Source organism: Rhinatrema bivittatum, chromosome 4 (genome assembly GCF_901001135.1).
Source record: "Rhinatrema bivittatum chromosome 4, aRhiBiv1.1, whole genome shotgun sequence".
Classification (NCBI taxonomy): Eukaryota; Metazoa; Chordata; class Amphibia; order Gymnophiona; family Rhinatrematidae; genus Rhinatrema; species Rhinatrema bivittatum.
Window position 1 is genome coordinate 121,207,878 of NC_042618.1, and position 23,822 is coordinate 121,231,699.

General features: G+C 42.8%; 1 protein-coding gene across 1 annotated transcript in view; it reads left to right on the plus strand.

Moving 5' to 3' along the window:
- ERH (ERH mRNA splicing and mitosis factor) overlaps positions 1-23,822 on the plus strand; it is a 63,441-nt gene that overhangs the window by 233 nt on the left and 39,386 nt on the right. The window lies entirely within an intron of this gene.

Below are 23,822 nucleotides of genomic sequence, written 5' to 3' on the forward strand. Positions count from 1 at the left end.
AAAATAATTGGTTCTCTAGCAAAATCCTGATACTATCTAAATGTCATTCCGACTACCACGCCTATTAATTATTTAGAAATTAAAGTATTTGTCAGACTTAATATAAATGCTGTAGTGGATGGGTAATCGTATTCAGACTGTGTTTGTGAAATGCATACCTCCCAATTGTCAAAGTATGTTCATTTTTCAATCTGCGTCTGCCTCAAAAAGTTTCATTAGAATTTGTGTATTAATAGGGCCGGTGCTGGCTTTTTTTGCTGCGCCCCATTCATTCTCACTCTGTTCTGGGCCCACCAAAAGAAAGCCCCCCTCCCCTCAACCCATGGCTGCCAGAAGGGTATTAGGTGGCTTAGGTGAATCTTATAGTCTTGCACATTGTCCCCCGCCCCATTCTATACACACAGTTAAGAGTTATGCATTTATATTTTACATGAAAAATGTAAAAGTACAGTATTCTGAGGTAAAAAGATCACATATTTACATGCACTGCTGTGATGCCAACCAGAAATCCCTCCAAAAAAGTCACCTGGAACACCTAGGTATTAGGCCTATTGTGATTTGTGATGGATATGGGCTTGACCGTCTGAAAGCACAAATACACTTCCTATTAGGAAAATGCCTCACCTCAGTCACACATGCAGAACATAAACTGATCCTCACCAAACAGAATAGAACTATAAAGTAGAAATACAAACATGCAGACAAAAACTGAACTAGAAACCACAAGAAGCCAGTGCTACATTGAAAGAACCATCGCCATTTCTCAAACATCAAACAATAAAATCAAGAAATACAATAAATACATAATACTAAAAACAAACTATTTAAAAAAAAAAACAAAAAACAAAGCTTATGAATAAAAAATCAAATAATTAAAAACTCGTATACCATTTTTTTAAAAGTCCCAAAACCTAATAAAATATTTCATAACAGCAGACACTTCAAATAACACCTGAAAACTAAAACTAAGAAGGATTTTAAAAATTCATGCTCTCCAAACCTGGGAACGTTTGATTTCCAGTCACCCTGAGATTGTCATGGATTAGTGGGAGTGGGATGCACAAACGTTCTCTTTCTTATATACACACAAGCTCATACACATAGAGCTCCCTCTCAGACAAACCCTCAGGCATCTCCAGCTCTTCTTTGGTTGGGATCTACCTGCAGCCCCCATTCTCTCTCTCTCACACACACACATGCGCACAGACACACACAGGCTACAATTCACTCACACACATGCAGACCAGGCAGGCAGGGTCTACAGGTCATTCTACTGCCAGCCTGTACCACCTTCTTTGTGGCAAGCAGGCGTTCTGCCGCTCCTCTTCATATGCTGGCCCTAAGGTAATTCAACACTCACGTTGCTAGCACATGAGGAGGAGCTGCCGGATGGGCTTCCTCTTCTGTTATGGCCTCTTACTTCTTCCTCTGCCAGTGGGATCGGTTCCACCAGCGACAGCACAGGTATCTTGCTTCTTCTGCCGCTGGTGGAATCGGGTCCAGTGGTACCACAGGCCTCCTGCTTCTTCTGCAGCGGGAGGGATCGGGTCCACCGGCAGCAGCTCGGGCCTCTCCCTGCTCCCAATACCACCCTGTGCAATTGTACAGTTTGCACACCCGGCAGCACCGTGCCTGTGTTGTTTAATGTACAGTTCCAGTAGCCAAATTGGTCCTGGAACAAAATTTAATTTAAAATGTATGAATCAGCTTTAAAGAATGTCTGACCAAGGTGATGTACATGGCGTGATAGATTGCAAAATCTTTTATTGAAAAAAATGTATATATTTATATATAAATACAAATTACTACAATTTTTTGAATAAGTAATATACAATCCAAAGCAGAATATCCAAAAATACTCATATAATAATCATCAAAACGTAACCAATGTGTACACAAAAAAAAAGTAACCCCAAAAAATAGGATATGATTGCTGCATCTTGAAAAAGATATACCGTTATTTGCACTACTGAAGGTACAGAGAAGGTGACCAAAATGATAAAGGGGATGGAATGGCTCCCCATGAGAGAGGCCAAAGAGGTAGGGTCTGTTCAGCTTGGAGACGAGACGGCTGAGGGGGGAATATGATAGAGGTTGGTAAATCACGAGAGGTCTAGAACGGGTAAATATGAATTGGTTATTTAATCTTTCGGATAATAGGACTAGGGGGCACTCCATGAAGTTAGGAAGTAGCACATTTAAAACTAATTGGAGAAAATTATTTTTCAGCCAGCGCACAATTACACTCTGGAATTTGTTGCCAAAGGATGTGATTAGGGAAATTAGTGTACCTGGGTTTAAAAAAGATTTGGATAAGTTCTTGGAGGAGAAGTCCATTAACTACTATTAATCAAGTGGACTTAGGAAATAGTCACTGCTATTGCTGGCATTAGAAGCATGGGATCTTCTTAATGCTTTGGGGACTTGCCAGGTACTTGTAACCCCAATTGGCCACTGTTGGAAACAGGATGCTGGGCTTGATGGACCCTTGGTCTGACCCAGTATGGCAACTTCTTATGTTCTTATGAAATTCCAGAGTCTAGGCTAGAAATCATAGAACTATGCAAAGGTTGTATGAAATAGAACAACAGGATAAAGATAGATCCCTAAATCTGCCCAAGGTAGATGCAGCTATTTTGGCAGTAGCAAAGAAAAGTACAATACCGATGGAAGGAGGAGCAGCCCTTTCTGATGTCCCAGACAGGAAAGTAGAGACGTTGCAGAAAAAAGGTTTAGAGTCTTCATCCCTGGCCCTCCAGGCGGCTATCTTTGAGGGGTACATAGCCAGGGCCCTTCTAATCTGGTCTCAGCAGGAGGGGCAGGGTCCCAAATACCCAGGAATCTCGGGGAATGGTGCAGACTTGAGCCTAGTAGAATTTGGAGCAACTTTTGTAGCAGATACTATGTATGACTTCAGAGTTTCAGCCAAGTTGGCAGCAACAGAGGTCATAGCAAGCTAGCTCTTATGGCTAAAAAAAAATTGGGTGGCAGATTCAGCGTCCAAGCCCAGACTAGGAAAGCCATCCTTTAGCGCACATTTCAGCTTTTCATCTGGCGGTAGCATGGACAAGATCCCTTAAGAATAGGCAACTAGCGGCGCCCCAGAGGGGTGCACCCTTTCTCTCTCTTTTTTTTTTTTTTCTTCTTCTGGTCTTTCTTTTAAATTATGGTGAAAAAGAGGAAGGGGAAAACCTGGACTCCGACCGCCTTATCTGTTCCAGTGAGTGGCCCTCTTGATACTCATTTCTTTTGAGCTAATATTCCTTCTGATTTAAAAGATGGCGATGCTTCTAGTAAGGCCACCGTAAGTTCTGACCCCTTCTCCTTCCCCCTCGATGACTTCTTCCAGAGGGAAAATGGAAGATTCACTGTACCCCCAAGTTAACATATTGTTACCAGGGGTTTGAAGATGAATCCCTCTGATGATTTATATCTTGACACTATTGGTAACATCTCTCAGATGCCTGAAGCAAGATTGTTGCATGAAGGAACCGAGGACAGAGTCTCTTCTCTTGAGGTCATCACTTCTGGAGACCCAAACTCGGGAGCTGTAGTTGCTATCCCTGCAGCAGTTATTCCATCTGCAGCTCTTGGGCCTCTCTGGCTCAGTTGAAAGTTTTTCTGAGCCAAATGAGGTCATACTTAAAGACATTTGTAAAGTGTTAACCCATATTGAATCATCTTTAGTCCCTACCGTCTGACAATTGTATGCATTTTCTGTTGGAACTACAGCAAAATTATCAGATTTAGATTCCAAGGTTAATGAAGTGACAGGAAATTTGATATCTGTTTCTGAAACAGTTACTATAACTGCCGTCCTTCAAGACTCAACTGAGAATATTCCAACTAGGGCAGCCTTGATTGTCACATTTACAATTAATCAGCATAAAGAGTTGATTCTTAGACAATATTTAAAAAATAAAAATACTGGTTTTTGTGGTTATAAGGTTCAAATTTTCCCTGATGTGTTCAAGGAGATCCAGTTCCGTAGAAAAGCTTTTCTTCAGTTAAAAACACGTGTTTTCTGTTTGGATGCTTCTTACCTTTTAAAATTTCCTTGTAAATGTATTGTCACTTTATTAGGTAATCAATATATTTTCATAGATCATTTGCACCAAGAGATCTTTATTGCTGAAAATCTGCTGCAAGTTTATAAAGGGGTGAGTTTCGTGAGTAGGGTATATTTGCCTAAAAAAAAAAAAAAAAAAAGTGAACCTTGGAGTAAATGCTGAATTTGTTTTCTTCTTGATTGTTTTTCTTTCAAGCTCCAATAGACAAGGACTTGTAATGGACGCCTATTGTTCACCTTCTTGTTTACCTTTTTTTGCTGGATGCATACATATATTTCCTTTTATTCTTGTCATGTATATTGTGGAAAAATCAATTAAAAAAAAAAAGGGAATCTATTGTTTGGAGAGAAGCTAGAGAAAATGGTCAAAGATTGGAGTGTGTGTGTGTGTGTGTGTGGGAGGGGGTGGGGGAACGACAAAACCCCATAGGTTGCCGGAAGAGAGACCCAGAGGATTTGCTGGGGGGGGCCACAGCTGGAAACAATGGCCCAGTTGGTACCGGAGGGGCGGTAGAGGCCAAATTTCCCACCCAGTTAGGATCCCTGGCAGATCACAGCCCTTTCGGGGGAATAAACTATTTACAAAAGAAGGAAATTCCCAAGTCCCCTTCAGTGACCAAAGGTGCGCAATGACGGGGAGCAGACCCTCTCCATGGTTCCCCAGAAAGGGGGCAGATTACAGAACCTTTCTTTGGAGTAGGCCAAGCTGACGGAGGACCAATGGGTCCTGGATATCATAGACAGAGGGTATCATCCAGATTTGAAATTCCCAATAAAAATGTACTTTTATTTCCTCCCCGTACAAGGCAAGCAGAAGAGAGGTTGTCTGGCAGACTCTGAACAGGTTAGTCCAATTATAGTTCATTATACCGGTATCAGCTAGTCAGGAGGGCACGGGAGCGTATTCCATTTATTTCCTAGTGCCAAAGAAAGAGGGAAGCTTTCGGCCAGTAATGGACCTAAAGCAGGAAACAAAGCATTGGTAGAACCCCACTTTCACATGGAGTTGCTAGAAACAGTAAAGGCGGCCGTAAGGAGAAAGGAGTTTCTCACTGTCCTAGATCTGTCAGAGGCATATTTTCTCATACCTATCAGGAAGGATTTCCAGCACTACTTGCAATTCGAAATAGCCGGTCAGCATTACCAGTTTAGGACACTCCCTTTTGGGCCGGCAACAGCTCTGAGGACCTTTACAAAAGTGATGGGTATAGTGGTGGCTTTCCTAAAGATGGAAGGGGTCAAGGTGCACCCCTTCCAGGATGACTGGCTGATAACAGCTGCCCCCCCCCCCCTCCCCAGGAAGGATGGCAGGCAACAGAGAGAACAATTCAAGTCCTAGAGAAATTAGGCTGGATTGTGAACAAGGCAAAGAGCCAGTTCTGACTGTCCCAGATGCTGGTATACTTGGGAATGCTCTTCAACACCAAAATTGGGAAAGTGTCCCTAACAGACAAAAGGATACTCCAGTTAATGCCCCAAAGCAAGCAGAGTCTGCAATGGTGGCTAGACTCAAGCAGTCTAACCAGAGGAACTTCTCTAGACTCCCCACAGGGGACAACGGTAACCATAGATGCAAGTCGTCAGGGGTAGGGAGCACATTGTCAGGGCCAGGTAGCTCAGGAAACCTGGCCACATCAAGCAACCCTAAGCTCCACAAATGTGTTAAGTTAAGGGCAATCAGGTTGGCCTTAGACCACTTTAAGTCTCATTTACAGAACAAAGCAGTCCAGGTCCACTAAGACAATGCCATGGCAGTGGCTTTATGTAAACAAGCAGGAGGATACAAAGAGTGCAGCCCTAGCAATAGAGGCAGCCCTCATAATGGCACTGGCAGAAATGCATTTCTTGGCCATCTCTGCAGATCACAGAGCAGGAGTTGGACAATTTACAGGTGGACTTCCTCAGCTGGCAGGAGCTAGACCCGGGAGAATTGGAGCTGACAGAAGAAGTGTTTATGTTCATAGTAGGGTCGTGGGAGACTTCACAGTGTGACCTGAAGGCAGCAAAAATAAACACCAAGGCCAATCAGTTCCTCAGCTGAAGGAAAGAACAAGGATTCAGGGGGTGGATGCGTTTTCCCAGCTCTGGCCGACAGATCAGATGGCATACATATTTCTGCCCTGGCCAATGATAGGCAAGGTGATCAAGATCATCTCTTAACATCCAGGATGGGTGGTACTAATAACACCAGACTGGCCAAGGCGACCCTGGTACGCAGATCTGGTATGATTGGTTCCATCTTTAATCACAGTCAGAGGAATAGCAGCGCTGTTCAAGCAAGGATCACTAGTTATGGCAAATTTGGCAAAATTCTCTCTTATGGCCTGGCTATTGAGAGGAGAAGGTTTAACAGAAGAGGACTCAAGCCAGGTAATTTCTATACTGCTAAGGGCCAGGAAGAGGACTACCTCCTTCATATATAGTCTCATTTGGAGGACTTTCAAAACCTGATGCAAAGATCAAAAATTGTCTCCAATGAAATCAGAGATTGCATCAATCCTGCAGTTTTTACAGAAAGGGCTAGCAGTTAATACTTTGAGGGTGCATGTGATGGCAATCAAATGCTTCAGAGGGCCATGCAGAGGGATCTCTGTGGCCGCAAACCCAGATGTGGTGTGATTTTCTCAGGGGAGCAAAGCAAGTGAGACTACCTTGAAAGGTCATAGTGCCACCATGGGACCTGAAGTTGGTATTAAAGGCATTAGCCAAAGCAACATTTGAGCCCATTAGTGAAGTTTCCCTGAAAGATCTAACATTGAAGACAGTGATGTTGGTGGCTGTATGTTCAGCAAGAAGGATCTCAAAATTGCAAGCACTGTCTTGCATGGATCTATATCTATCTATTTTTTTTTTTTTTAAAGCAAAGGTAACAAGAGACAACAACCTGAGACAAGAACCCTGCCTTCCAACATTTAGAAAAAGGCTGAAAACTTGGCTTTTAAAAAAGCCTTTCCAATCCCTGACTGAGACCTACACTAGACATCTTAACCTTGTAAATAAGTTGCTGTGAGTTAAATCCCCCCTCTTCTCACATCCATTTCCCTGTTTTATTGTAACTATCACTATCCTTACAATAATCTTGTTACAGTTGTTTGAGTTATCTCCTATCTTGCACACTTTGTTAATTGTAAACCGGTTTGATGTGATCCTTATCATGAAAGCCGGTATAGTAAAAATAATAAATAAATAAATAAATAAAAATAACAACCAGATCAGTATCAATCGTTCTATCCAATGTAGTATCAGAATTTCATCTCGATCAGGCCATCTCTTTACTGGGGTTTAGGAAGGCGGAGTGCATAGGGAAATGCAGAGACTTGAGATCCTTAGATGTACACAGAGGCCTGCTGAAATACCTGGAAGCGACCAATGACTTCAGGAAGTCGGACAGGTTATTTGTCCTGTTCGCAGAGTCAAGAAAAGGACAGGATGCGCTCAAGACCTCAATGACCAGATGGATCAAGGAGACGATAGCAGCACCCTACATATGTATTTGATTTTATTATTGTTTTAAATTTGTACTCCACTCTGGGCAGACTTTGATTTAGCAGGCCAAAAGAGTTAATAAATAAATAATGAAAAACAAGCCCGTTCCGGAAGGGCTGGGACACATTCTATAAGAGCACAAACAATGTCTGGTGCAGAATACGGAGCAGGTACGTCCAGGGATATTTGCAGGGCGGCTACGTGGACATCTATTCACACCTTCACAAAACACTATATGTTTCACCTTTATGAAAGAGAACAGAGAAAATTTAGCACATGGGTTTAAGAGACAGCGCTAAGAATCCCACCAGGGGCGAGTTCAGTTTAGGTATATCCCATAGGGTCATTAGTCTGGCAGAATGAAGAGGAAGATACAGTTAGACCTTACCTGCCAATTAGCTTTCCTCAAGTCCTGGTAGAGCAGTCTAGATCAGCGATTCTCAACCAGTGTGTCGTGACGCACAAGCTGGTATGTCGCTGCTTCCACTTTAGAATACAGAGCTCGCTGGTCTTCCCTCCCCCCCCTCCCCCCCTCTGCGAATGTGGAGATCTCCTCCACCCAGGCTGTCAGCATTTTCAGGCCCTGCCGGAATGCTAGCAGTAGAGCCGATTTGTAGCACTAAGCGGCCATCTGGAGAGAACATGTGCGGACGGTATGGCCTGCTTTTCGGCACAGCCCAGAAGAGGAAGTGAGGTGGACCTGCGTGGGAACAAGAGAAGGGGAGCAGTGTGAGCCAAATTTGAAGAGGCACAACATCAGCCCCCGTGGCCCCAAGAAAGAGACTGAGTCTCTGCTGTGATAGCCACACTCTACCCTCCCCAATGCGATCCTTCTCAGTTGCCAGGCTGCCTCCTCTTAATCACCTCCAATCCCCTTCCCACTGCCCAGCACCATTTGCCCACCTGCTGGAAGGAGGAAAAGAGCGGCAGCACTTGTTAGCTACAGCTACTTGCTTCTTCGTCTATTGACTGACTGTTATATTTGAGCTGTGTGAGGATCTGTAGTCTTGGGGCCTGCACAGGTCAAACTTCGTATTGAGCTAGCCTACAGGCCGATTCAGTAAAGTCCGCGGGAGAGCAGGCTAACGCCCGCTCTCCCAGCGTGCGCACAGGCCACTTGCCTGTGCGCGTGATACAGTATTTAAATGAGGCCCGGCAGTAGAAATGGGCAAAAGGAGGTGCTAGGGACACTAGCATGTCCCTAACGCCTCCTTTTTGACAGGAGCGGCAGCTGTCAGCGGGTTTGACAGCCGATGCTCAATTTTGCCGGCATCGGTTCTCGATCCCGCTGACAGCCACAGGCTCAGAAACCGGATGCCGGCAAAATTGAGCGTCCAGTTTTCGACCCGACAGCCGCTGGCCGACTTCCAATTTTTTTTTTTTAACTTTTTTTACTCATCGGGACCTCCGACTTAATATCGCCATTATATTAAGTCGGAAGGTGCACAGAAAAGCAGTTTTTATTGCTTTTCTGTGCACTTTCCCGGTGCCGGAAGAAATTAGCGCCTACCTTTGGGTAGGCGCTAATTTCTGAAAGTAAAATGTGCGGCTTGGCTGCACATTTTACTTTCTGTATCCCGCGCGCATACCTAATAGGGCCATCATCATGCATTTGCATGTTGAGGGTGCTATTAGGTTCGGCGGGTTGGACGCGCGTTTTCCATCTCTTACTGAATAAGGGGTAAGGGAAAACGTGCGTCCAATGGCAGGTTAACAGTGCGCTCCGTCGGAGCGCACTGTACTGAATCGGCCTGATAGGAGGAAGCAGACAACCGCATGTACGAATTTCTGCTTCTGTTTTTTTCCTGTAGAGTGGAAGATCGCAAAGTGAGGATTAGAAGGGTGGGCCAGAAAGTGAACAGGGGCAAGAATGAGCAAAGGGAAAAATAATGGAGGGGGGAGAGCAAAAAATAAAGGGAGAGAAAACTGGGGGAGGAGAGTGAGCAAGGGAAGCTAATGGGGTGTTAAGAATGAGTAATGGTGGCTGGGAGTTGAGCAAGTGACCAAGAGGGACTGGAGGGGGGTGAAAGCAAGGAAGCTAGGGATGAGAGAGCATGCAAGGTAGGTTAAAGGTGTAGAAGCATGAATAAGGGTTTCAGGGAATGAGCAAACACTTAACAAGAGGTAGAAAATGGACAGAACAGATCTGTTATGCGGGGTGGGAGGAATTCATCTTTTGATTCAGATTGGAAAATCAGAACTAGGCAAGCCCACCCATCCCATTAAATGTAAGTGAAATATCTATTTTTTTTAACTATATTGAATGTAATTTTGGGATTTTTAGTTTATCTTTTTAACTAATGCTCAGTGGCTTACAAAATTTTCGAACTCAAGTGCAATTAGTCCCTGTTCCAAAGAGCTTACAATCTTAGATGGTAACTTTTAAACAGGCTGTTGATAATTGTGTTTCTGGAAGAAAGAGACAGCGAGTATGTGCCTGTGTGAGACTAAGCATGTGAGGCTGAGAGACAGCCTGTGTGAAGGCATGCCTTTGTGAGTGAGAGACAGCCTGTGTGTGTCTGTGTGAGACTGAGCATGTGAGAGTAAGAGACTTCATGTGGGTGTGTTCCGTAAAACTGAGCACATGAGTGAGAGCCTGTGTGAGACTGAGCATAAGCGAGAGACAGTATGTATGTCTGTATGAGACTAAGCATGTGAGGGTGAGAGAGCCTGTATGTGCCTGTGTGAAACTGAGCATGTGAGAGTGAAAGGCTGTGTTTTTTGCCTGTGTAAGGCTTAGCATGTGAGAGTAAGAGACTCCCTGTGGGTGTGTTTGTGTGAGCCTGAGCATGTGAGTGAGAAACAGCGTGTGTGTCTGTGAGACTGAGCATGTGCGTGAGAAACAGCGTGTGTGTGTCTGTGAGACTGAGCACGTGCGTGAGAAACTATGTGTGTGTGTGTGTGTCTGTGAGACTGAGCATGTGCGTGAGAAACAGCGTGTGTGTGTCTGAGACTGAGCACGTGCGTGAGAAACAGCGTATGTGTGTGTGTGTCTGTGAGACTGAGCATGTGCGTGAGAAACAGCGTGTGTGTGTGTGTGTCTGTGAGACTGAGCACGTGCGTGAGAAACAGCGTGTGTGTGTGTCTGTGAGACTGAGCATGTGAGTGAGAAACAGCATGTGTGTGTCTGAGACTGAGCATGTGAGTGAGAAATAGCGTGAGTGTGTCTGTGAGACTGAGCATGTGAGTGAGAAATAGCGTGTGTGTGTCTGTGAGACTGAGCATGTGAGTGAGAAACAGCGCGTGTGTGTGTCTGTGAGACTGAGCATGTGAGTGAGAAACAGCGCGTGTGTGTGACTGAGCATGTGAGTGAGAAACAGCACGTGTGTGTGTGACTGAGCATGTGAGTGAGAAACAGCGTGTGTGTGTGTGTCTGTGAGACTGAGCATATGTGTGTATGTGTGCCTGTGTGGTGCTGAGCATGGGAAAGTGAGAGACGGCCTGTGTGTTTGTGTGAGACTGAGTACATGTAAGTGAGGGAGATAGTATATGCATATATGAAAGAGAGAGAGGATTTTTTTTTTAATTGAATATTGGTGTTTGGAACATTTTTATGAGTTTTTAATTGTTGGATGTTTTTCAGCAGTTACGAAGTATGATTTTATTACTATTGATTTTATATATATATATATATATATATATATATATATATTTTTTTTTTTTTTTTTTTATGAGGAATGGTGAGTCTGTTTTTCCATTATTCTACTGATGTGGTTTCCAATTCAGTTTTTGTCTGCAAAATTTATATTCGTACTTACAGTACGCTCTTTTTATTCTGTATTTGGTGAGGGTCTGTCTGTATTCTGCCAGCGTGTAGTTTCTGTGTAGAGATCTATAGCAGCCTGGCTTGTTCTATTTTCCTAATATGAGGTGTAGTGGTATTTTAGGGCCTGATGTAATATTAGCACGTCTACCTTTTTCGTAAGTAGGGCTGTTACTATTTGTGTGCTGGTATTTAGTGTTTTAATATGGAGGTTTTACTATATTGTTATAATTCTTTTACTCATGACTTTTAGTGCTTTCTGAGTGCTAAGCCTATACTGAACACGTTGCAATAGACCTAATGTCATATGGGTTCCAAGTGTCTCTCTTAATGTCATTTTTCATATAAAATCTATTGTAAATGCATAATTTTTAATTCTGTGGGAAGGGGAGGGTGCACAAGGCTGTACGGTTCACAAGGCAGACTTCTTCACTCACGGGGCCAGTAGGACACAGCTCTTGTCCACCATTTCTGCTGGAGCCCAGCAAGAAATGGCAATTCTTTTTCTGTTCCGGGTTAGTGATAATTGATTCTATCTTTCCTTGCTGGGCCTGTAAGTGACAGAAGAAGAAAAAAGGTTGGTGGCCCCACGGGAGACAGATATTGTAGCTTATACAAAAATGTATTTCTGTTCAGAGAGAATACTCTTATCTTTCCCTTGTGTCATTCTTAACAATAAAAGGCTGTTTTTTAGTTTAGCTGTGGATTGTTGTGAGCGGTATGTCACACATGGGAGCATTGTCCATCAGGTGTGTCACTATGGGAAAAAGGTTGAGAACCACTGCTGTAGAAGGTTTGGAAGCTTTAGAAAAAACGCAGGTTTGACAGTGTCAATGGATCTTTAGCATCAAGGACATCTATGGCGAGCGAAGATATTGTGTCTATACAAGTGTCAACTGCATCGGGATTGCACAGTGCATCTTGGGGTCATGCATCCAAGGATCAGCTGTACCATCTGGGTGGTGCATGGAAGCCTTGAAAAGCATTATGAAGTGTGGGCTGTACGCTTCGAGGACTTCAGTGCATTATATATCAAGTATACCAATGCATTATGCATCAAGGGCGTCTGTGCCCCATGCGTTGACTGCACCAGAGGGATATGTGTTGGGTGTCCCAAACCAGCGTAGCTGGAGTGCTTCAATGCATTGTGCATCAGATATGTTAACATAAACAGCACCAACACTGCCGATGATGGTCACATCAACTGTGTGAATACTGATGCACTGCACTTCAAGTACTTCTGCTTTTTAGATACAGGCGATGACTCCAATGAGTGATGCTGCTGCTGCTTCTTCGACGCAGGGCAGCTTACTTTACTCAACCCTAGAGCTTTAGCCTCAACCAATGGAGGAGTCTTTCAGGAGCTCCTTTTCCACTCTTTCCCCAGCAAGGCAGTAAACGCTCATTGCACAAAGAGGACCTGCTGTGATTCAGAAGAGATTAACACAGCGTCTCAAATGCAAATCACCACAGAATGTTGGGAGCATGGGGACATCCATCCACAGGTGTAACATGTTTTCTGGTCATGCTGTGGCCCAAGGCATCAAGAATAGAGCTTGTGGCCATCAGTGAGGGACATTACCTTGCCACAGATGCAGCTTTTGCATCCATTCACTGGCCCCTTCTTCTTCTGGCCTAACATTTTGAGGAGGCAGGGTCCTGAGAAAATGTTATTTTATTTTTTATATGTAGCACTGAAAAGTATTGTTATGGATGCTGAGGGTCAGTGAGGCAACTATTAATGGAAATAATGAAGAAGAAAAGATTTGAATTTAAGAAGTAGTGGCATATCTAAAGTATTTGGCACCAGGGGCAGATACTTCCTTTGGCACTCCTCCCTCCCTCCAGCAATCCCCAGTTTACGCCCTCCCTTTCCTCTCTGGATGACAGCAGTCTTACAGCTCTTCCAGTATATCTTCCCTCCTTCCCCCTCCTCTGCTGGGGCCAGGCCTGAGCATTCAGGCCCTGGCAGGGGAGGAGAGTGGAGGGAGGACACGCTGGAGGAACTTCAAGGCTGCTGCCTTCCTCCTCTTTTTTTTTTTTTTTTAAATAAGAGCCAGTCAGCTGAGGGTCATGGGTCACTGCGCCATCCACTGCCACCAAAGTTGCTCTTCTGTGGTGGGTGGAAGAGAGAGGGGAAATGCGCTATTCACTGCCACCAGTGCTTACTGGTTGAAACTTTGGAGGGCCATGGCTCCTGTGATTGCCCTCCCCCACCCAATTGCAATGCCTACGCATCCAGAAGGTACAACTGACATCTTCATAAAGTTAGTGAAAGCTATTTGAGATAATTATGTGGCTGGTGCACCGGGATGTTCTGGGCCTGGTCCATCACGTATTTCAACCAGGGTTGGCTCAAAGCAATCTGCTGCCAGAGCTGAGATGGTACTCCCCCTCCCCCCCACCCCCCATCAGTACAGCACAGGTTAAATCATCAAGATGGCCTAAGGGGAGGACCACTTTTGGTAATTTAAAATGCTGCAGAAGGGGGGAAAGCAGGGGAAAGAGTTCCCAGAGGAGTGGCAGATACAGTGTCAGGGATAATATTTCTAGGAAGCTGGCAATCCTGCCACACTCGCTTCTCAGGTTTCCCCCAACATTTGCCTCCTGGAGAAGTGGAAAATGGGTGAATGGTGGGGATCTATGTGTGGCGCACTCCAGCCAGGTCAGTAAAGTGTATTAGGTGCACTAGGTGAACTTTTACAGCATTGTGCCCCTTTTCCAGCCCTTACCACACACAATTAAAAACTGCATTTATAATAGATTTTACATGAAAAAGGATATTCATAATCTTCTGAGATAAATTATATCACAACATTTATATTATTTTAACATGCAATGCTGTAGTGCCAACCAGAAAACCCTGCAAAAAAAACACTTGGAACCTATATGGTATTAAGCTTGGTGTAAATCTAAAGTGGAAATGATGAGCGATACATGCTGAGGAAATCCCAAAATATAAAGCCAAAGGAATGCAGCTTTAATAATCATCCAGTCGAGAAATCACAGTTTTTAAAGGGATTAGTATAGAGAGACTCAGGGTTTAATTCCCCTGATGCAGACCGTGTTTCGCCACAACGGCTGCTTTGGGAGGGACCAATTCACAGCAACATAATAGTAGTATAAAGTCACAATCTGCAGAGAAGCCAAGAATGGCTATCTCGGCGTTTCAGAAAACACAATAAGTCTACAAATGAACTATATTTAAGATTCAGAAATTGGAGAAAAATCAAAGGAACACCAGACTCTGTATACAGTGCAACAATGGAAAAACTGAAACACCATCATATCCATGCTTATGCTTGGATAAAAAATAACTGAAGAGGATCATGAGGCAACACCCACACAAGAACTCCCACACATGCTTAGTAGAGCTCAAATCTCTACTAGCTTGGAGAGATGAGTCAGTTCAGTGCTGCCAGATCATGTCACCCACATGTAATGGCTAATTCAGGCTGCTTATTGACTGAAAAATTTAGTACTATCCCTGGGATTAAGTAACAAATTTACTTTGAGATCTGCCAGGTACTTGTGATCTGCACTGGCCATTGTCAGAGACAGAATGCTTGGCTCAATGGACCTTGGTCTGACCCAATATGGCATTTCTTATATTATGTTTTGAGTTTTTGATAGAAGAAAATAAAAATCTATACTTAACGTAAACCTCCCTCATGGGAGGGGGGACATAATCGATTTATTTGATTTATATTCTGCCTTTTGGAACTTCAAAGCAGATTAAATTCAGATAATGAAGGTATTTCCCAATCCCCAGCGGGCTTAGAATTCCACCTGTCAGATGTGTAATTTAGAATGGGCATGTGTAACATGCCTATACAACTAAAGGTTCTCACAGGGATAAGGAGGAGAGGCTGGAGCAGAATATAAAAACAACATAAAATTAAATTAAACATACAAATATTACTATTGCAATTAATATAAGCAAAATCAGTGTATGCACATTTACATAACACATTTGAAGTCTTATGCTTATAGGAAACAAAAGCACACTGCATTATAGTAAAGAAGGAATTATTAGCATTGAAAATTAAGAAAACCCTTAAACCCACTCTACATCTCAGTTCAGTTCACTTGTAGAAAATTAAAAAATATTGGTGTTTCGCAATTCCCTTATAAATTGTGGCCAGAATATTAGCAAAAATTCTCAGTTTAATCTCACATGATAGTTGAATATTTTATCTAAACTTATCTGCAGTCCAAATGGTTGATGAAACAGTTCTGCAAAGATTCAGGGTCAACTTGCCTCACAGAGATGCTATCTGAATTCTTACAAGTAAAATAATATCCCCTCCTGCTTCTTAATAAAATCACCATAAACCTTTCCAAGTTCCTGCCAATTTAGTTAGACTAATATTAATAGGGTGCACTGTTCATCTAGTATGAAATAAAACAAATATTAGGAAATATCTAAAAATCGCCTTCCTCACTATAAAATAACATACAGCTTATCTCAATACTTCTGAATAAGAACCTTTCTTCAAATAATGACTACAATAAAACTTCCAACTACCTGAAACTGCCTTTTCTTTATTATAAGAAGCTAGCTGAAGGCTATAATTTCTCACCTCATAACTCTATCCCTATATCTGTGTCCTTAAATACATCCTTACCTTTCATACTTAATTAAATAGACTCTTTAGTATTCAGTCCCTTGCTTTTGATTGGCTACTAGAATTGTAGATCTGTGGAATGAAAATGCATTAAATAAATAAATAAATGTCATGGATTGCTTACCTAAGCTGATACAAAGGTATATCATTTGGCATTTCAAATATAACCAGTATCTCATAAGTTGAATGATAAAGATTAATTATAAGAAATTCTAGTATCCTCCTTTTCCAGTAATGTTCACTTAGTATCATTGTTGACCTTGCAAATAATACAGCACGGTCTCCCAGCCAAAGGCACATCCCAACTCCTGACATCATAGGAAGATAACCAACATACAAAAGTGTTAATGACTCTTCTGTTTATTTTCAAAAGGAACATTTTGCATTTGCATTCCTCTGTAACTGACATAATAACATAAGAATATAAGACTTGACATACTGGGTCAAACCAAAGGTTCATCAAGTCCAGTAACATTTTTCCAACAATAGCCAATCCAGGTCACAAGTACCTGGCAGGATTCCAAGGGGTAGATTCCAAGCTGCTTATCCCAGGGAAAAGCAGTGTATTGATGTAACTCCACTTTAATGGTTTATGGACTTTTCCTCCAGGAATTTGTCTAAACCTTTTTTTAAACGTAGTTATACTAATAGCTTTCACCATATCCTCTAGCAATGAATTCCAGAGCTTAATTATGCATTGAGTAAAAAAATATTTTCTCTTATTAGTTTTAAATATATTGTCTAGTAACTTCATTGTGTGACCCCCCCCTAGTCTTTGTACTTTTTGAAAGAGTAAACAATCAATCAATCAATATTTTGCAATCTACTCCACTCATTTTATAGACCTGTATCATGTATCTCCTCAGCCGTCTCTTTTCTAAGCTGAAAAGTCCTAACCTCTTTAACCTTTCCTCATAGGGGGAATCGTGCCAACCCCTTTATCATTTTGGTTGCCCTTCTATGTAACTTTTCTAATTCTGCTATATCTTTTTTGAGATGTGGTGACCAGGACTGTACACAGTACTCAAGTTGTGGTTGCACCATGGAGTGATACAGAAGCATTATAATATTCACTGTTTTATTCTCCATTCCTTTCCTAATAAATTCCTAGCACACTATCTGCTTTCTTGGCTGCTGCTGTACACTGAGCAGATTTCAATGAATTATCAACAATGATGCCTAGATCCTTTTCCTGAATGGTAACTTCTAATGTGGAACTTGCATTGTGTTTTTTTTATAATTTGGGTTACTCTTCCCTAAGTGCATCACTTTGTATTTGTCCACATTAAATTTCATTTGCCATTTGCAAGCCCAGTCTTACAGTTTTGCAAGGTCCTCTTGTAATTTCTCACAATCTTCTTGGATTTAACAACTTTGAATAATTTTATGTCCTCAACAAATTTGATCACTTCACTTGTTTCCATTTCCAGGTTGTTCATAAATATATTAAAAAGTAGTGGTCCCAGAACAGATCCCTGGGGCACTCCACTATTCATCTTTCACCATTGGGAAAATTTACCATTTAGCTCTACTCTCTGTTTTCTATCTTTTAACCAGTTCTCAGTCAACAATAGGACACTGCCCACTATCCCATGACTTTTTAATTTTCTAAGAAGTCTTTCATGAGGGACTTTGATAAATGCTTTCTGAAAATCCAGATACACTACTATGATTCACATTTATCTACATATTTATTTATGTCCTCAAAAGAAAATGTAGCAGATTGGGAGGCAAGACATCCCTTGGCTAAATCCATGTTGGCTGAGTCACATTAAACTATGCTTATCTATATGTTTAGCAGTTTTGTTCTTTATGAAAGTTTCCATTATTTTGCCTGGCACGGAAGTCAGACTCACTGGTCTGTAGTTTCCTGGATCACCTCTTGATCCCTTTTTAAAAATTGGCATTACATTGGCAACCATCCAGTATTCAGGCACCATAGACTTTTTTAATGCTAATTCACAAATTACTAATAGCAGGTCTGCAATTTCATTTTTCAGTTCTTTCAATATTCTGGATGTATACCATCTAGTCCAGGTGGTTTCCTACTCTTTAGTTTGTCAATTTGCCCTAGTAATCTTCTGGGTTCATTGAAATTTGTTTCATTTCCTCTAAATCATCACCTTTGAATACCATTTCTGGCTTGGATATCTCTCTTATATCTTCCTCCGTGAAGACCGAAGTAAAGAATTAATTTAGTCTCTGCTGTGGGTTTGTCATCCCTAAATGCCCCTTTTACCGCTTGATCATCTAATGGACCAACTGACTCCTTTGCAGGTTTTTCACTTTAAATGTACCTGAAAAAGTTTTTTATTATGAGTTTTTGCTTCCACAGCAAGCCTCTTTTCAACATCTCTTTGCCTTCCTTATCATTAGCATATGCACTGACAAGTTAGATGCAATTTTCTGTTTTTTTCACTCAGATCCCTTTTCCATTTATTGAAAGATATTATTTTAGCTATTATAGCCTCTTTCACTTCACATTTTAACCATGCTGGAAGTCATTTAGCCTTCCTTCCACCTTTTCTAATACGTGGAATACATCTGGTCTGGGCTTCCAAGATGGTATTTTTAAACATTGTCCATGCCTGATGTAAACTCTTAACCTTTTCAGCTGCTTCTTTCAGTTTTTCCTAAACATTTTCCTCATTTTATCATAGTCAACCTTTTGCAAGTTAAATGCTGATGCAGTAGATTTCTTTTGTGTCCTTCCTCGAGTTATGTCAAATTTGATCATGTTGTGATCACTGTTGTCAAGTGGCTCTAATCCTATTACCTCTTGTACCAAATCCTGTTTTCCACTAAGGCCTAGGTTTAAAATAGTTTTCCCTCTTGTTGCTCCAAGAAGCAGTCATTTATTTCATCAAGGAACTTTACCTCTCTACTATGTCCTGATGTAACATTCACCCAATTAATACTGGGGTAATTTAAATAACCCATTATTATTAAGTTGCTAGTTTTAGCTTCTCTAATTTCTTTTAGCATTTCATTGTTTATTCATTTTGGTCAGGTGGATGCTAATAGACCCCCATTGATATTTTATTCCCCTTTTCACCTGGAATTTCTATTCATAAAGATTCAGCTTTGCATTTTGTTTGATTCAATGCCCTCTTTAATATATAGTGCCACCATTTCACCAATTTGTTCTATCCTATCATTTCAATATAACTTTTACCATGGTATTACAGAGACCTGTATGTTATCCTTCCTGCACCAGGTCTCTGAGATGCCAATTATATCTACCTCTTTATTCAGTGCTATGAATTCTTAAGATGGGAGAGTTATTTTTTAGACTTCTAGCATTTGTATACAGACATTTCAAAGTATGGTTTTTGTTTATTTATTTCCAAATTTATATCCTGCCTATAATGACAGCATGCTAAGTCAACCTAGTTTCTCTTAAAAACCCCAAAACAAACATTAATTGTAACACACATAACTAAAATATTGCAATTTAAAATATTAAGATTAAGGAAACAAAGTAAAATAAAACTAAAACCTCTCAGCAGTCACCAAAGGCTTCAATAAACAACAAAGCCTTCAGTTTCTTTCAGAAAACTTTAAAATCAATTATTATTTTCAAGTCTTCCGGTAATGGGTTCCAAAGAAGAGGCCCGATTACCTGTTTCTTGAAGACAGGCCTCTTGGTTACCTGGAAAATAGAACAAGTGCTGAAGGTCGCATGGGATAAATGGTTGTATGCCTTTTTTTTTTTTTTTTTACCATTTCGGACAAATAAGCTGTTACAGTACCTTGTAGTGCTTTAAAAATCAGAGTTATTTTTACTTTATCTGCTGAGCAACCGGCAACCAATGAAGGCGACACAGAACTGGCTTGATATGCTCATATCTAGAAGTATGAGATATTAATCTTGCTACAGAGTTTTGAAGAATTTGTAATGGATGCAGTCGTATTTTTGGTAATTCAATACGATGAGTTACAGTAGTCCAGCTTGGACTATTGTATGAAAATCGTTTTTTTTCTAGGTATGGTCTTAGATGGTGCAATTGTTTTCACTTGGAAAGAACAGACCTGATCTGAGGTATATACAGCTCAGAACTGCATCAAACTAGAACCCCAGGTTATGACATTGGATTGCCCACCTGAATTGCACACCTTGAACTGTTAGTTCTGTGAAATCAAGTGTTTTCTTTTCTAGAAATCCAGAGAAACCTGGTTTTAGATAAGTAGGTTGTTTATATTAACAATCTATCAGTTGACAAGGGTAAGTTGGAATCTTTCTGCTCTTTACTTAAAAGGTACGTGGTCTACTTTAGCATTTATTGTATCCTCTTTCCTGGGATTCCCTAATTTCCCTGAGGGCCCCGCGAGCCACTATACTCTCCCCCGAAATGGCTGGGCCCATCCCGTAGTCAGCGCACAGCTTCGTGACCAGAGATGCCACTAGCACTGCCTTCCCTTAGATGCGCACACATTATATAGGTGCAGCTGTGGGAAACGCTGAGTGGTGCCTTCAGATGATGTCAAGCCTCGCCTTAGCAGTATGTGTTTCTTTTGAGTTCCTGGTTCCTGTGTCCCTGATTTCTTGCCCAGCCTTGCCCTGTCCAATCTTGTCTCTCTCGCCTTACCTCATCCAGTGTCTTCGTTCATCCTTGGCCTGATTTCCAGATTCTGACCTCTTGCTTGGACCTGATCACACATGCCTGCCACCTGGCCCTGTCTTCTTGACTGGACCTTATCCCCCTTGGCTAGTGCCTGCCCTGAACTTGGCCTGTCTCAGACTCCCTTAGTCTGCTGCCTGCCCTGACCCCGGCATGTCATTGGACTCTTGCTCTATTCACTGCCCTAGGGACCCTCCTAAGTACTTCCAGCCGCAGGTGAAGCGGATGGTACAGGTGAAGTTCCAGACTGTCCCACTACAGCCTCGTAGGCCTGCCTACGAGGCTGTGTCAACTACGCCACAGCACAAAGAGCTCACACCCACGCCACCCATCACAGCTATATCATTCCAAACCATATGTTTCTGAGTGACTGTCAACTTTCCCCTACTGTCTAGTTTAAAAGCTGCGCTATTCCCTTTTTAAAGGTTAGTGCCAGCAGCCTGGTTCCACTCTGGTTAAAGTGGAGCCCATCCTTGCCCAGTTCCTCACAAACCTAAAACTCTCTTCCCTGAACCATTGTCTTATCCATGCATTGAGACTCTGGAGTTCTGGCTGCCACTGGGGTCCTGCACATGGAACAGGGAGCATTTCGGAGAATGCTACCCTGGAGGTTCTGGATTTCAACTTTCTACCTAAAACCCTAAATGTGGCTTCTAGAACCTCCCTCCTGCACTTTTCTATGTCATAGGTACCTATATGTACAAAGACAGCCGGCTTCTCACCAGCACTATCTAAAATCAAATCTATGTGACACTTGAGGTCCGCCACCTTTGCCCCAGGTAGGCAAGTTACCAAGCAGTCCTCACGTCCACCAGCCACTCAGCTCTCTACCTTTCTAATAACTGAATCACAAACTACAACGGCCGTCCTAATCCTTTCCTCCTGGGCATGTTCCAATGGAGACATATCCTCAGTGGGAGAGGATTCATCACCTTGAGGTGGTTTTCCTTCCAGGTGACCTTTCTCCTCCAAGGCAGCACAAAAGCTGCCAGATTTGAGGTGGAACTGCTTTACTATGTCCCTGAAGGTCTCCTCTATATTCCTCTGTCTTCCTTTGTTCTTGCAGGTCTTCCACTCTAGCCTCCCAAGATTGGACTCATTCTCTAAGGCAGAGCTTTCCAAAGTGTGTGTCGCGACACTTTAGTGTGTCGCCTGCATTGTGCCGGTGTGTCGCGCAAGCCCGGTGCACGAGACACACCGGCAAGTGGGAGCCAATGCGGCCGCCGGTGGACCTCATCCCACTGGCGGCTGAGCAGTTAAATATCGCTGTGCTGTGTGCCGCAGACACACAGCAGGAAGATCGGTAGGGCCGTGGTGGAGCTCACATCACCACGGCCCGAAGAAAAAGGGCACGTCTAAAGGTGCAGGTGCTCCTCCTCCTTCCTGCCCACGCGGCTCCGGAAGAAAAATGTTGCCGGAGCCCCACGAGCAGAAAGGAGAAGTAGCATCAGCCGCGTGCAGAAGAGGAGCAGCGTTGTTGCAGCGTGCGAGAAGAGGAGGAGGCCCGGTAGTAGGGCCCCCACTGTGGATCGGCCCGAGAAGATCAGGGCCGCCGCTGCAATCGGCCCGAGAAGATCAGGGCTGCTGCAGAGCCCATCCTGCAGCGACCCGTGAAGAGGAGGCCCAGAGGTAAGAGAGAGGCTGAGGGCCTGTAGAGTGTGTGTATGAGGTGAGTTGAGAGATTGGGTGCGTGTATGAGGTGAGTTGAGAGATTGGGTGCGTGTATGAGGTGAGTTGAGAGATTGGGTGTGGGAGTGAGGACCTGAATGTTTGCAGAGACAGCATGTGAGAGCCTGTGTGTGTGTGAGAGAGAGACAGCATGTGACAGTGAGAGCCTATGCTTGAGTAAGACAGCATGTGGGAGTGAGAGAGAGCCTGGGTGTGTGAGTCAGACAGCATGTGCAAGAGAGAGACTGTATGAATGATTGTATGAGAGAGAGCATGTGAGAGTGAGAGCCTGTGTGAGAGAGAGAGAGAGAAAGAAAGCATGTGAGAATGAGAACCTGACTGAATGTTTGAGGGAAGAAGATAGATGGAGAGAAAAGAAATAGAAAAAAAGACAATATGAAAGGAATTGGCAAAAAAATAAGAAAGGGGAGGTGGAACAAAAAAGCCTGTGATTAGAAAACTAAGATCAGACCGCAAAGGTAAAAAAAAAATACTTTTTACTGATTGGCACATGTAATCTTTGGTAATGTGCAAGAGTAGCACTTTCTCTATGCGGATCTCACAATGTACGAGATCAACATGGAGGAAGTGGAAACCCACGGGGCCTGCACAGAGGAGGCAGCAGAATGAGCTTCAGTGCCAATAGCAGCAATCAGTGCCTCCCCAATAGCCATGCGACATCAGTGACAGTGGCAGCAGAGGAATAAGAGAGGCTCCGAGGTTGCTGGCAAAAGAAAGAAAGGGGGTCTGCCTTTAGTGTGCATGTGTATGAATGGGAGTCTGCCTGGGGGTGTATGTGTGTGATGCATGGGTGCCTGCCTGAGGGTGTGTCTGTGTATGAGAATGTATGGGTGTCTTCCTGGGGTTTGTATGTGTGAGAATAGGTGCCGGCCTGTGTGTAGTATATGTGTGTGTGTGAGAATGAATGTGTGCATGCCTGGGGGATGGTGAGGGAGTGGTGTGAAAATGATGGGAGCCTGCCTGGGGGTCAGTTTCAGTGTGTGAGAATGACTGGGAGCTTGCCTGGGTGTGTGTGTGTTTGTGTGAGAATGACTGGGAGCTTGCCTGGGTGTGTGTGTGTTTGTGTGAGAATGACTGGGAGCTTGCCTGGGTGTGTGTGTGTTTGTGTGAGAATGACTGGGAGCTTGCCTGGGTGTGTGTATGAGAAAATCCAAGGGAGTAAGAGTTTGTGTGGGGGGTGTGTGTCTTAGAGCCTGAGAGTGTGTCAGTGTCTGTGAGAGCGAGAGGTTATGGTGGGTATAAGAGCATGAATGTGTATGTATGAAAGCCTTTCCAGATACCAACTGAACCCACTCTCAACTCAAGCAACTAAGAACTCCCGTCAGGGTAATCAACAACCTTTGACAACTCAATAATGTTCTTTCTTTTTTATTTTGGCAGGTTTTATTTACCTTGGTCATTCTTTTGTTATCTCATTGTTAATCTCTCTTTTGCCTCCTCTACGTTCCAAGTTGCATTTTATCCCTGTTTTATTGTAACTGCTACCTTATTCTTCTATCACATGTTAATGTTTTTAAGTTATTAAGTATTTATTCTGTTGTCACACCTTGTTATTTGTAAACCGG